General features: G+C 38.5%; 1 protein-coding gene and 1 non-coding gene across 3 annotated transcripts in view; one reads left to right on the forward strand and one right to left on the reverse strand.

Annotated features, from left to right (window-relative positions):
* Positions 1-1,199: 1,199 nt before the first annotated feature.
* Positions 1,200-16,098, forward strand: part of FMRFaR (FMRFamide Receptor) — a 609,096-nt gene continuing 594,197 nt past the window's right edge. For both annotated transcript variants that reach the window (XR_014132116.1, XM_081764082.1), the window contains exon 1: positions 1,200-1,603. The gene's annotated coding sequence lies outside the window, so the exon portion shown is untranslated. The remainder of the gene's footprint in view (positions 1,604-16,098) is intronic.
* Positions 10,421-10,495, reverse strand: TRNAR-UCG (transfer RNA arginine (anticodon UCG)). The gene has a single exon. It is a non-coding gene; the product is annotated as a tRNA-Arg (tRNA).

Genomic DNA, 16,098 nt, shown 5'->3' on the forward strand with positions numbered 1-16,098 from the left:
CTTCTCCAAACACCTGCTGAATCTTACGAATTGTTTGGCTTTGAGAATCACCCAGCCTTTGACAGAATTTGATGCAGTATCTTTGCTCAATTCGTTCAGTCATCTTGCGAGAAACACTAAATCCGACGAACACTACCAACAGCACCTCACTTCGCGACCACCAGCTCACGACTGGCACACGCGGACGCGGTGAAAAAATTCAAGCATGCGCATTAAGGTTCCTCCTTCCACCGCGTACGGTGGCGCCGCCTGAGAATCACTACTTGCGTGGAAAAAATTAAGGTCGGATACTTTTTAGACAGGCCTCGTATGTACGTACAAAACATATTCACTGTTTTTCTTTTTAATTTCAACTAGAATTTATCAGAATTGTTGACCGGTGGTCCACGGAAGGTGTGATACAACATTTAAACTATATTTATTATTGACTACATTGCGTATTGACTTGCGTATTTTTAAACTTTAATTTTTCTCATCTCGTGGGCAACAATATTTAAGGGTCTTCACTACAGCAAAATTAAACTACCGCTAATTTTAGAGTTTTTCTGTAATATCTTCAAAACAAATAAAAGTATTCGAAAAGTAGAAACGTAGTGAACTAAACAGTACTATTTTACGTATGATACCTTTACCACAATTCACCTATCTGCTTCTGATATGCGGCTATTTACAGAACCCACAAAAAAAATGCTAAATCTTTCTACAGTTGCAAATCGAAAGCAGGTAGATGAGTTGTGATAACGGTATTGCATGCAAAATCGTATTGTTTAGTTCACTACGTTTCTACTTTTCGATTACTTTTATTTGTTTTGAAGATATTACAGAAAAGCTCTAAAATTAGCGCTAGTTTAATTTCGCTGTAGTGAAGACCCTTAACAAAGGATCGAACCAGTTACCCTAGCACCAGAGGTGAGCGATTCACCGTTAAGCCATCGTGTCCCTTCTTTGCTCGTAGTGTAACTGCTCATCAATGCTGAAGTTTGAAAGAAGAGGACTTTTTCTTTTTTTAAAAGAGAAAGAAACGTGTGTGCATGAGTGTGGTGTGTGTGTGTGTGTGTGTGCGTGCGTGTGTGAGAGAGAGACAGAGACTGCTTGTGCTGCCCTCTTGCATCTCTTTCCATCTCACTTCTCATCCCGCCCTCTTCTTTGCGCGTCGTCGTCAATTGTTGTTTCGGGAACCCGAATTGGTTCTCGTCGTTCGTTGTGCGAATGCGTGAACCAAGCGGCGCGTTAACCGGAGTTTGTAGCTCGTCCAGTTACGCGCTGTTTCTGACCGCGCCAAGTTCTACTCAACCCGTTCAGTAGCAACAGTTTATATTACTTTCCATTTTTTTTTATGGGGGTAACCATGAGGAAAGAAACAGTGTGATTTAAAACAAATAAGAAAAAGGAACAATTATTTATCTTTTTTAAAAAAAAAAGAGAAATACATTTTTAAATATAAGTTGTTGTGTTGTTTTTTGTTGTGTGACAGAAACAAAATTTGAAAAGTGCTTGGAAGAAGTGGTAGCATCAGGATTTGAAATCAAGCCCACGGGACTTGGATGCCGTCTACGAGAAGATGCTATTCCTCTCTTTATCCATAATGATACAATATAAACATGTAAGTACTGTGTGCTGTTCTTAATTATCTGCGGTTATATAATTAATTAGACGCTAAAGAAACTCAAAAGTTTTGCGTGTTTGCCGTTTTTCTTTTCTTTCTTTCCAGTACTCGATAAATAATTGCGAAATGACATTTTTTTTATCTTTTACGTCAACAAGTGGTTGCGTACGAGGTTTCGGTGCAAGTGTTCGTGGGTTCGATTCCGATGAGCTGGGTCAACATGATAAAAAAAATGGCATATTCGCTGACCACCTCGAATTGACTCGCGTCTCTGGCCAGCATTCTTTCCTCGACTTAAAAAAAAAAAAAGTTAAATATGATTCATTGAATATGAAAGAAATAGGTTCTTACTTATAATTTGACTTCCAGGATTCCAGGGAACGTTCCAGGGTTCGATTCCCGATGGTGACACTCGATCGAAAAAATGTAAAAGCCTTTTGCAGGCTAGTCATGTTGAGTGAGGTTTTCCTCATTTACACCAGGCAAATGCTGGGATGGTACCCATCATACAGGGTCTAGACCGCTTCTTTCCTTCCCTTTCCTTGGACACATTACGGGCTAACATGCCATAGGTGTCGAAAGTCTAAAAAACTTTCGAGAGATGGTGCTGACTTAGAAATATTCCAAAAATAGTATTTTTTTCTTTTTTTCAATTTAACGTTCCGTTTTTATACACAAATGCTAAGGGAGACGGTATGATAAGATGTATAAGAATGGTGGAATGAAGAAAGTGGAAGGAAACGGAAGAACAGCAAGAAAATCCATTCACATTGTGTTTGTTCACCACTTGGTCAGAGTTAAGATTGAACTAAGAACCCCATGCACCAGATGTGAAAGTTCTACCAGTAAGCCACTGTGATCCCGTCCAGAAATAGTACTTAACTTAAAGCGCGTCTTCCATTCAGGTTATTCGGTACCAGGATATCCCCACCCGCCCAGGATTCTTCGCGCGTACCCATTGACATGATCCTCCTCCAATAAGAGTCATATCCCACTTAAAGTGTCTTACCTTTTGGCTCTGAGCTGCAACAGTACGCAGTTCCACCTCTAGTACATCAGGTCCCTGGTTCGATCCTAAACCACATGAGTTTGATGTGTACAATATCATATTTGTGAAGTTTCTCGACGTTTCCTTCCACACTCTCATCCCACCAATTAATTCATAATCGTTCGCCACCTTTGACGTAAAGAGCGTAATTGTGGGACGTTATATTAAAGATTTAATTTTTAACACATCCTCCCTCTTCATATGGCCTTTACTAAAATGTTATTTTCTTGTAGAGTATTATTTTTTTCAGTTCCTTATTGGCTTTACTCGAGCTTACCCCTCTTAAAACTTCAATTATGTAATTCGTCCCGGGATTCATGCCTTGTAACCACTCCTCGGTGAAGGCTTTATGATCAAGAGAATGGTTGAAAAAGCTGGAACTTCACGTAGAGTACCATCCCAGAATTTTTACCGATTCCACTATGAACTAAAAATTGGATTCTGATAATTGAAATATATATGGTTCTCGAATCTATAAAACCGTATTCAGTATTCTAGAAAAGTAATTTCAAGTGTTTCACTTAAAAAGTTGATACATTAATCATTAGATTTCATCATTATCATCCTCCTAAGTATTCTGCCATCATTGACAGGTCACTTGCCGCAACGGAGAAGCTTCCATATTGCACGGTCTTCTGTTAACCTCTTCGTCTTCACGTACGGTTTTTCTATTTTGATATCGTTCATTAATTGTAGTTTTCTTCACCCTCTCCCTCTCTTTCCTGCCACCATACCCACTAGCACGTACCTCATGATACAGTTCCTTCTTAGCCCATGTCTCAACCAGATTCTCTTCCTGTTCTTAATAATATCAAAAATTGTTCTTTTCTCCTGCACAATTTCTAAGACCCTCTCATTCGTTTTCCGCTCGGCCCAGCTAATTCCATTCTTCTCCACACCCATCTTTCGAAAGCTACCAGCCATTTTTCATATATATATATTGCGTAATGTCCATGTATCTGCCCCATAAAATACAATAGTTCACACAAAGCATTTTATGAGTTATTAGATTTAACAGACTCTTATTTCTTGGCTATTCTTATGATATATTTCAAATAAAGCAAGATTTTTGGAAATGATCCCCAAAAAATGCATCAAAAGATTGCAATCTTGGCCAGTAATTAGATTTTTTTTTTTTTTGGATCAGGGTCCTCAAAATTGTTGAACGGACCCTAAATCGAGCTTTTGTATCTTTTTTTACGGAATAAGCGCATCATACTGAGTTAGGTGATAGTTCGGGTTTGGCTACACTATATGTACAGTATATCTCCAGATATAAAGCGTACAAGAAAATTTTAAATTGAAATATCTATTGAATCTTTTGATACATTTTTGGGTCAGGGGCCACAAAATTTTTTAACGGACCCTAAATCGAGTTTTCGTACTTTACGGAATAAGCACATCGTACTGAGTTAAGTGATAGTTCGGGTTTGGCTATACTATATGTATATCTCCAGATATAAAGCATAAAAGAAAATTTTTGCTTGAAATATATTGGACCTTTTGATACAAAAACAGAAAGATTAAAAAATGTTGGGATACATGATCTGAATACGACTCTTCGGTCTAACTATGATTAGATATCGGATTCTCCGATAAAAGTTAACTCACATCAGCAACATACGATTGGTTTATTTGAAATTCGACGTCCCTTTCAGCTGAGGCCAAATGAGACATGAATCTAGTTCTTTCGTGACCAGGATCGCATATGTGCTTTCAGGGTAGAAGTCCCTGATCGGATTCAATTTCCGGCGGGAGCTAATGTGGTTCGAAACTCACGTTAAACTGTACGTCCACGTCTCATATAACCTCGATGCTGAAAGGGACACTAAACGGAAAATTAATTAAAATAAGCTGTAGGGTCACGTCTTACTTAGCTTCGGTGCTGTAAAGGGGACACTGAACTCCAATCACTCACTCTTTCAGGATTTTCCGAAGATAATTAAATAATTTTTTACAATGTTCTAGAAACGTTACTGAAGCTTTCATTTATGAAATACAGTAGACTTTCTTCAATTCGGCCCTCAACAGTCCGTCATCTCAGTAATCCAGTCCCAACATCTGACGTCTGCCGCATACTGTAGCTGCGGAATAATAAATACAGTACCTAGGAATTAGATTTCTGGGCTTTCGGCATCTATGGCCATGTTACCCCATCAGGTATGAGCGATGACGTCCCGCGGTGATCACACTATTCGAGGAAAGGGAAGGAAGAAAGTGCTGGTGAAGCTAGAAAGTGCCCTGGGATCTATATGTTAGGTACCATCCTGACATTTGTTTGGTGTGAATAAGGAGAACCCAGAAAAACCCCACTCAAGATGATTGTCTTGAAAAAAAAACATTTACACATTTCGACCGAGTGTCCCCACCGGGAATCGAACCCATCATACAGTACTATTGTGGCTTCCGTTTATTGTTGTTTGTTAAGCGGATGCGTGATAATGCATTCCGCCATCGAGCATCTTGATTCATTCAACTGAATGTTTGGAACATGTTTCGTGATGATCTACGTACAATCTCAAGCGTTAAGTTTCTCTATATTTTTTCTGTGATAATGTATTAACTTTATATTTCGTAAAGTACTGTTTAGTTCTACATATATTAAATTGAATTTCAGACATTTCTCAATAATAAGGCACTTTCACTAATCAAGCACTCCTCTTTGCAAGAAATTGCCGAATTAGCGAGACTTAAGTGTATAAACAAAATCGTTAGCGAGGATTGTCAGAGATAAGCCGACTTTAGGCTACCCGTAATCTCTTTCTCCACCTAATCCACTGAAAGAATCTTTGAGTTAAAATTTACCCTCTGTACGTTTGATAGTGTGACCAAACAAGCCTCTCACATACGAACAAGTATCCAATAACTGCTTTCATATCAACAAACTTGGTAGACCTACGTTGGCTAATAGTTAGACAATTGGTTGAAAAATACGTTGGCCCTACGTAGTTTGAAATATATATATGTTGGCCCGCCAACAATAAACAGTCATATATCTGACTTTTTCGGCCTCGCATCTTCTAATTGCAATTGCATTTCTTTCGTATGCGTTACTTTGGCAAATCCCCAGTAAAACAGTCAATTACGACTTAGGGGCAACGTTGGCAGTTGGATAGCATATTCTACTGTTGGGCTTCCTGTAACTGTTACGTTGGGAAATCCTTGGCAAAGCGGGCAATTACAACGTCGGACCAATGTTGGGACAGTTGGATAGTCTGTCCCATTGTTGGGCTTCCTGTAAGTATTACGTTGACAAATCCTCCGCAAAGTGGCTAATTACAAGGTAGTACCAATGTTGGCAATTGGATAGCCTATTGTTTTCCACTGTTGGGCTTCCTGCAAGTGCTACCAGGGTGGGCTTTCGATACGTAAGAGTCATGAAATGTGGAAGTCCGTTGAAATATTAAAATTTGTATTTTATATTTTCCAAGATTATGATTTTCAATCATCTAAAGTAAAATACTAACTAATTTATAAATGACTAGCTAAACTTAATAAAAATGAGAATTCTTCCAGTTTTATGTCCCACAATTATGTCCGTGTAGCCTAAATAAACGAGATGGTGATGATGAGAATGAATGAAATGGTAGAATGAAGAAACTGGGAGAACCTCGAGAAAACTCAAGCTTGGTCCACTAGAAAGCTTATTTGGCGCGAGCTAGGATCAAATCAGGAACCCCAAACAAGCTGCTCCCGGTCTCTTAAATGGCGCTAAAATACACGTTCTTCGCACGGAAAGAATACTTTTTACGAAATAATATATGAACCCTTTCAGCCTCTTAGGATAGACATTTGGGATGTAATTGGGACTTCAACGTTAGCGGGACTGTCATTATTCATCACAGCGACCCTAAAATTATGGATTAGACATTAATATTGGTCACTTTTTTAAAATTATTTTTACATGTTACCTCTCCTCACCCTTCTCTCCCTTGTCAGAAATGTTCTAAAAACTTAAGTTAAGCCACGATCCACTCAGGGCGGCCCCGCCCTTTCTCCAGAAAGAACGAATCTTAAAAGCCACGTTTGTAAGTATGTTACCCAATTATGAACAACGAAGGGGAGGGAAAAAACACTAGCACTTAGAAAGGCCTAAACACTACAAATACAATCTCGTTTTTTTTTTCTTATTCTTTAAATAATAATCTACTATGTCAGGGAAAGATACAGTAAAGCAAACCCACCTGCAGAGGAAAGATTGTAATCCTTTTTATGGAATTCAATATCGAGCTTCTATCTCAATATATCGCTGTAATTCCAATGCAACTAGCTCTTTTATCTTAATTTCTTGATTTTCCCCTCTATACCTGGTAAAAAAAAATATTTAAAAGAAAACTTGTTTCCACCTTTAATGATAAGGAACCTGTTTGTGATAAAGACAAGACTACTTTTCGTATAAAAACTGTGATAATTAACTAAGTAGAACAGGTGTTTCGCTACTTTTCAAGAATTGAGTTCTTGTATTTGACAACAATCAAGCAATTCATGCTGGGATTTGTTTGACTATTTGCTTTGCGACCTAAGGTCAGCTTAGTAAATTTAACAGACTTTATCACGAAGTCTGTTTCCAACAACAAGTTATTTTAAATAATATAGTTATTGCCAGGGGTAAAAATGGATCTGAAAAGGTAGGGGGACGCATGACGTCAAACTGTTCCCTATGACTATATTTGCCCGTTGTATTTTTTTATAAAGCGGGGGGACGCCATAGATAGGCTATTTTCTGGAAGTGGGAGGAGGACGTCCTCCTGTGTTCCCGGATAGGTGCTGACTGCCACGGGTGCTGACTGCTACAGCCAATTATTGGTGCTGACTGCCACGACTGTCGCTGATTGCAGATATGAAGGTGCTGACTGCCACGACGGCGTGCTGACTGCCACGATCCTGGGAGGAACTGTATTTGGAAAAAGAGGAATTAATCCCACATACTAAATTTATGATTATTAATTAATTTAGTAGGGAAAAATTTAGTAATCATCACAGCAAATCTATGTGGCATCCTATAAGTTACAAAGTTGCTCACTAAGTGGAACGACATACACTTGGATGTTTATAACGGGATTGTCTTTTCTGTTATATGTACAATTTGCACATTTCATTGTTTATATTAATTGTTTTATTGTATTATTTAATGGATATGATGGTCTGAAGCCAGCTGACAAGGGAAGTTTGGGAGAAGGCACTCGCCTGCAAAGAAATAGGCATGTCATTTGAAGGACCAATTCATGCTGATTACAACAGGTAATAAAACTCCTGTACGTTGAAAACTGTTCGAGATATTCAGCTTGGAAATTTATATGAGAAAATGAGTGGATGCACGTTTCAATACGTTAAGTATTCTCACCCATGGCGAAGCCTGATGGTTTGAAATTGCTATTGCTTGATCACTGGGGTCCATTCACAGACAAATTGTCCATTACAAGTTGCATGACGGATGGCAAAGACCTAATACCAAAGAATTGCACACGATTTGTGCAATCATTTGATGTGTTTTGATTCCGATCAATCAAAGATTATAGCAGGAGATTTGTACATAATATGAATCTTCTTCATCTGGACGTTATAATGTACCAACGAAACAATCAAATAAAGTTCGTGTCCATACGAATCACTTCCGATCACCGCGATACATAGGATTGTTTCAGTTTGCGTTCTGCAAGGCAGGCTACGAACAAATTATAGGCCTATAACTTTTGAATCACTTGTCGAATTTGCTTTTTGCTTTAGTTCTGCGAACTGTTCTCTTGCCAGATGCAACACAATTGCACATATAAAATGTTCATGGTGCAAGGGAGTATTTTGCCTGCGTCATTTCTTCATAAAACAGAAGAACAACAGTGATCAATTTTCATCTCTAACCTATGATTATTGTGAACAATGTAATGACTAATTTTATCTAACAAACCCGTTAGTTATTGCGAAACACTTTTTTTTTCTGTTACTTCCGATAGGTTTCAATTCGTGTGTCAATATTCGTTACTAATTATGTTGTACTTAACGCGTATAAATGCGTATATCCTCATTTTCTCATATAAACTTCCAAGTGAATATCTCGAACCGTTCTCAACCGTACAGGAATTTTATTAGCTTGTTATAATCAGCATAAATTGGGACTTCAAATGGCATGCTTAGTTTCTCTGCAGGCGAGTGCTTTCTCCTGAACTTCCCTTGTGAGGTACAGCCAGCAGTGCTTTTTTGATAGAACTTTCAAGAGCTGCTCGAAACAATTTGCGCAGCTGTACACAGTTCATTCTGACATAGGGAGTTCAAGTGAGAATACATAAATCGTACCAATTTTGTATGCACCGCTTCCTGACAAAACTGAAAGTACATTCATGTCCAAAATTATTGTCGCATATCTATAACTATCTTCTTGTAAGAATATAATTTGATAATTTTGCAGAGTACTTTTAAAACTTATATTATGTGTATAATCAGGAAATTTATATTTGTGATAAATTTCATAGGAAAAGAATTATAAATACGAAAATCATAATGAGTAAAATAAAATGTAACTAAATGAACAAGAAAATTTTATTTTCGTTTTATTGTTCTTATTTACTGCTCTTTTGACATGAAATTTACCACATACATGTCTTTGCTGATTATACACATACTAACATTATAAGAAATACCGGGAGAATTCGTTATCAAATTATATTACTAGAACAACATATTTATAATCGTGTGACAATGATTTTGGACATGATTTTGGACATACAGAGACCTGTTTACCTTTGTTAGGTGTTGGTCTGAACAACACGATCCTAAGGATCTAGTTTCTTTCATGCTTCTTGGCGTCCGGTAATGTTACGTCTAGCAACTTTCTCTCAGGCTCGTGGCAGTCAGCACGCCATCGTGGCAGTCAGCACCTTGATATTGGCAATTAGCGCCAGTCGTGGCAATCAGCACCAATAATTGGCTGTGGCAGTCAGCACCCGTGGCAGTCAGCACCCCACCGTGTTCCCCCTCACTCTTACCCCTGGTTCCGTTCTTTCAAACTTAACCGCCCCGTGCAAATGCACGTGTTGAACATATGGTAGAGCCGACCCTGGGTCCACTCTCGTACTCTACAATGTCAAAATCAGTGCACCAGACCAGAAGTTAACAGTCAAACATATTTTTGTATGTTAGCCCCTCACCTCTTTGCTCCCTTCACAAAAATTGTGCTGGAAAAGCTAAGTTAGGTCAAGATACAGTCATGTACCAAAATTCATCAAAATCTGCATAGCAATCTATAAGAAATTAGAGAACAAACATCGTTACCTTATTTTTTTTTATTTATTAGATAGATAAGATTTTCTAAAAAAATTGCTTCATATCATATCTATGACACCAAGGTTATAAAGGATGAATGTGTAAGATTCGAATTTCTGAAACTTGAATCAGTGCAATTGGTAGGTGGACGGACTCTCATTCAATTTTTACCTCGCGCAGAACATACAGTCTTCCCTATGATGCTAAGTTATCTCATCTCTAAAAGTACTCGATTATAGGATACAGGGGGGGGGAGATTTAGGATTTGGATTTCTGGGCTTTCGGCACCTAAGGCCATTTAGCCCTTCACGATTTGAGGGATGACGTCCCTCGGCGAGCACACAATCCGGGGAAAGAGAAGGAATAAAGGATTGGGGAAGGAAGGAAGCTGCCTGGGGCCTATACGTTAGGTACCACCCCGGCATTTGCCTGGTGTGAATGAGGAAAACCCAAGAAAACCTCATTCAGGGTGGCTGGCCTGAAAAAGCTGTTACACTTTTTCGACCGAGTGACCCCACCGGGAATCGAACCCGGGACCGCTCGCACCGAAGGCGAGAGCGTTAGCGACTACGCTACGCGGGGCCACTCGATTATAGGATACAAATTTCGGGTTGTCCTGCCTCCAGTTACTAAGTAAACTATCAATAATCATGACCCAAATGGATTAGTAAAACCTCATGACATTTTACGTGCTTAATATTATGTCATGTGTTAATACCTTACATCCAAATAGTTATTAGACTTCAACGCCATTTTTAAACCCAGTTACGGTGCGCCACAGGGGCTCAGTAGTAGAGTGTTTACCTCTGGTGTCTAGTGCGTGGGGTTCTTGGTTCGATCCCCGGCCATGTAAGTTTGTAGCGGACAACATCGTCAGTTTGCTCGGGGTGCTCCCATTTCCTCCCACTCTCTCACTCCAATTCTTCAATCATCATTCATTTGCCTTAATCATCGTCTCCTATAGCCTAAAAGGCATAATCGATCATTCATTTGCCTTAATCATCGTCTCCTATAGCCTAAAAGGCATAATCGATCATTCATTTGCCTTAATCATCGTCTCCTATAGCCTAAAAGGCATAATCGATCATTCATTTGCCTTAATCATCGTCTCCTATAGCCTAAAAGGCATAATCGATCATTCATTTGCTTTAATCATCGTCTCCTATAGCCTAAAAGGCATAATCGATCATTCATTTGCCTTAATCATCGTCTCCTATAGCCTAAAAGGCATAATCGATCATTCATTTGCCTTAATCATCGTCTCCTATAGCCTAAAAGGCATAATCGATCATTCATTTGCCTTAATCATCGTCTCCTATAGCCTAAAAGGCATAATCAATCATTCATTTGCTTTAATCATCGTCTCCTATAGCCTAAAAGGCATAATCGATCATTCATTTGCCTTAATCATCGTCTCCTATAGCCTAAAAGGCATAATCGATCATTCATTTGCCTTAATCATCGTCTCCTATAGCCTAAAAGGCATAATCGATCATTCATTTGCCTTAATCATCGTCTCCTATAGCCTAAAAGGCATAATCGATCATTCATTTGCCTTAATCATCGTCTCCTATAGCCTAAAAGGCATAATCGTTCATTCATTTGCCATAATCATCATCTCTTATAGCCTAAAAGGCACAATGGTTCATTCATTTGCCTTAATCATCGTCTCCTATAGCCTAAAAGGCATAATCGATCATTCATTTGCCTTAATCATCGTCTCCTATAGCCTAAAAGGCATAATCGATCATTCATTTGCTTTAATCATCGTCTCCTATAGCCTAAAAGGCATAATCGTTCATTCATTTGCCATAATCATCATCTCTTATAGCCTAAAAGGCACAATGGTTCATTCATTTGCCTTAATCATCGTCTCCTATAGCCTAAAAGGCATAATCGTTCATTCATTTGCCATAATCATCATCTCTTATAGCCTAAAAGGCACAATGGTTCATTCATTTGCCTTAATCATCGTTTCCTATAGCCTAAAAGGCATAATCGTTCATTCATTTGCCATAATCATCATCTCTTATAGCCTAAAAGGCACAATGGTTCATTCATTTGCCTTAATCATCGTCTCCTATAGCCTAAAAGGCATAATCGTTCATTCATTTGCCATAATCATCATCTCTTATAGCCTAAAAGGCACAATGGTTCATTCATTTGCCTTAATCATCGTTTCCTATAGCCTAAAAGGCATAATCGTTCATTCATTTGCCATAATCATCATCTCTTATAGCCTAAAAGGCACAATGGTTCATTCATTTGCTTTAATCATCGTCTCCTATAGCCTAAAAGGCATAATCGTTCATTCATTTGCCATAATCATCATCTCTTATAGCCTAAAAGGCACAATGGTTCATTCATTTGCCTTAATCATCGTTTCCTATAGCCTAAAAGGCATAATCGTTCATTCATTTGCCATAATCATCATCTCTTATAGCCTAAAAGGCACAATGGTTCATTCATTTGCCTTAATCATCGTCTCCTATAGCCTAAAAGGCATAATCGATCATTCATTTGCCTTAATCATCGTCTCTTATAGCCTAAAAGGCATAATCGATCATTCATTTGCCTTAATCATCGTCTCCTATAGCCTAAAAGGCATAATCGATCATTCATTTGCCTTAATCATCGTTTCCTATAGCCTAAAAGGCATAATCGATCATTCATTTGCCTTAATCATCGTCTCCTATAGCCTAAAAGGCATAATCGTTCATTCATTTGCCATAATCATCATCTCTTATAGCCTAAAAGGCATAATTGTTCATTCATTTGCCTTAATCATCGTTTCCTATAGCCTAAAAGGCATAATCGTGGGACTTTAAATTGAAAGATTTCATTTAAACCTGGATACATAGTGGTAAAGCACTTCGCATCGGTCTTGAGTTTGTTCGTTCTTGCGGGTTTTCTAGTGGTTCTCCCGTTTCTTCCTACTTGCTTCTTTCTTGTAGTTTGTTTCTTATCCCATTATAATACGTCTCTTATTGCATAGAAGTCATATATATAGGGCGTTAGCATACAAATTTTGTGTTTCTGGTGCTAAAATTGACGTAACTTTCGAATTAACGTAAAATTATTATGCCTGGTGTGTTAAGGTTAATTAGCACATAGTGTGCCGAATCCATGCCATTCTCCTGCCATGCTCTGGTCATGCCACGGTCGCGACCATTCAAGTATACCATGTCGTGCCGTGTCGTGCTGCTAGTGCATTTCGTTTGGTTCTGGTCAACTTCGTGTCGTTTCGTGTGCTCCGAAGAAAGCCGAAGGATAGCGGCCGACGACCAACGACCGGGCTGGTTTCCCTTCAAGGCGGCCTGTCGGGACACGGCATGTCATGTGTGACTTAAAAAAAAAAATCAATGAATTTTCAGTGTCAAAGCCTGAAAAGAGTCTCTGTGAATCACGCAACAGAAGCGTCAGAATAAACGTGAATTAACCTTTAGCAGTTGTTAATAAAGAGTCTGGGTAGTTGCAAGATTATCTAGTTATGGATTAAGTTATATAGAACTTTCCTTATAAAATAGAGTAAAATGAAACATTGTGTATGATATTAAAAGAAAATCTGTTCTAAGTACATAGGTTCTAGTTGGATTTAAGTTCTGACCAAAAGAACAGGAAGGCGATAATTTCACCGCTATACATTTTCTACGAAAATCAGCTGTTTTTCGATTATTGGGATGTTATTCTATTCAGCTGAAATTATTTGTATTAAAGATAAGATTTTCAAAATGAAATGAATCAGTTCAGTTTTACGTCCCACATTTATGCCGACTAGGCTAAAGGAAACGATGATGAGAAATGAATGAAAATAATGGAATGAAGAAAGTGGGAAGAAATATGCAAACCCCGAGGAAACCCACAAACACGATGTTTGTCCACCAAAAAGCCCACTGGGATGGAACCAGGGCTCCCACTAGAGATGACGTGGGTTAGTGAAAACTTTCCCATGACCCACCGCCCACTGGACGCACGGCTCACCGTAATCCATTCTGACTCACCAAAATCCATCTTCATCAACTCTGACCCATGATTAATGCTCTCCTCTCCACTGGCTAAAGAGTTTACACTTGTAATAAAACAAGGCTGTGAAATTATCACTAATCGAAGTTTGAATTTCTACGGTCAATCGCTCAAGTACCCACTGTTATAATACCGGTGGATCTGACCTTTACGATGTAAAATGGTAAAGTGTTTGTCATGGGCCTTATTACGATGTATTTCAATTTAATTATCATATATAAATATTTCTCTGTTGAATTACGGAAACTTTTCAGATGAAATTTGAAAGTCTCAAATAAGATTAAGTAGGCTAATGTAAAGGAAAAACAAAAACTGTAGAATACGATTGTGGATCCAAAGGCAAACAGTAACTCGTATTAGTATTATTACAATTGCAAATGTCAATATTCACTTCTTTCTTCACTTGCATATACCCATTTTAGGTAAGAAAATAGAAACAAATGAAAATGTAAGAAAAATTAAGGGCCTTGAAAGTAAAACGTAGACAAATTCAACAGTATTCAAAAGAGACTGTCTACAATGCACTGAGCAGAGTGGGTCAGTGGGTCATAGTGAGTCATGGAGGTCAGTGAGTGAGAGTGGGTCACAGTGGGTGGCAGTGGGTCACATTCTGTTGACCCATGATCCATTGACCCACTCCATCTCTGGACTTCACACACTAGAGTCAAGGGCGCCGATTTCTCTGTAAATTTTCGGGGGCCCATTCAGATGCAGAAGGTATGTATATGAAGATTTTGAGACAAATTGCACTCAAATTATGCCAAATATTGTATGTTCAAATAAAGAATATGGGAGCCCACATGTGCTTTGGAGGGACGTGGGCCCTCTCGGCCCACCCAGGATCGGCACCCTTGACTAGAGTTGAACATTCTACCACTGAGCCACCATTGCCCCCAAAATAAGATTTTGAGTTGAACTTAGGCTATAATATTATGCAAGCGGACAACTCTTGGAACGTAGATGGATAAAAGAACTGAAAATACGAAAAAAGTGTGCTTGGGATGTTTCTTTCAATTCAGATCCTCAATTGTGCATAAGATTACAGGTGTTGTAAATATACGAAACTTTAAGTCACGAATAAACTTGCTTTCAGTTCCGCACAATAATATTCAAGTTTTTATTATTTATCTCACCAGTCTTTATTTATCTCACCACATAATAAGATAGTATTCAATTTATAAATCGTTTGTTGCACTTCCGTTTCCGCTCTTGATAAGAAAAACCAAGTACTGCATATTACACAGTACACATTAAGAGTTAGTAATGTTGATTGTTTCTACAGAATATTAATTTGCAGTAGAAATCTGGTAAAACAATCAAAACACAAAATCCTGAAAGTGTCCTTTTAAATTTAAATGGTATAGTATTCAGTCGATAAGCTGGAACCGTGGTTAGAGTTAGTGTTAACGTAAAAGGCCTTTTTTTGTTGTTGTTGTTGCTGTTTTACGAATATTCTTCCCATACACACAAGTATTGTATCAAAACGAAATAATTTAATTAGATTTATCAGCATGTTCTCTTGAATTCAATTTGTTTAGAATAAATTCACTATAGCATATCAGCATTTTTATATTAACCTGTAAGGTATGTATCAATTTTTGACATCTTGAACTATAAAATGGGGCGTGGGAGAAGAATATGTAACTTTGAGAAATACACATTAGCATTAGTCAGGGGCGGATCCAGGACGGACTTTTGGGGTGGTGGTGGATTGTAATACTTCTACTTAGAGCTACTTTTAAGAGTTCCAAGCTCTTAGATTGGTTTTATTTATATATAAAATAAGGAAGTTGCCTCCCCCGATCGCCCCTCCTGGAACCGCCCCTGGGATTAGTTTTTTGGACTGTTGGCATCTATGGCCATGTTAGAACTTCACGTATGAGAGATGACACCCCTCGGCAGTCACACTGTCGCCCGGAAAACTGGGGATGAAGAAGCAAATAGGGAAGCATCCTGCTCCCAGTATGTGAGGTACGATCCCGGCATTGGCCTGGTGCGATTGAGGAAAATCTCACTCAAGGAAAGCAGGAAAACCTGGATGGCCTGAAAAAAAGCTTTTATATTTTTTCGACCGAGTGTGTCTACCGGGAATCAAACCCGGGACCTCTCGTATCAAAACGAGAATGTTGGTGATTACGTTATGCAGGACCATGAAAAAAATAAT

Source organism: Thermobia domestica, chromosome 7, assembly GCF_964235325.1.
Source record: "Thermobia domestica chromosome 7, izTheDome1.hap1.1, whole genome shotgun sequence".
NCBI classification, from domain to species: domain Eukaryota; kingdom Metazoa; phylum Arthropoda; class Insecta; order Zygentoma; family Lepismatidae; genus Thermobia; species Thermobia domestica.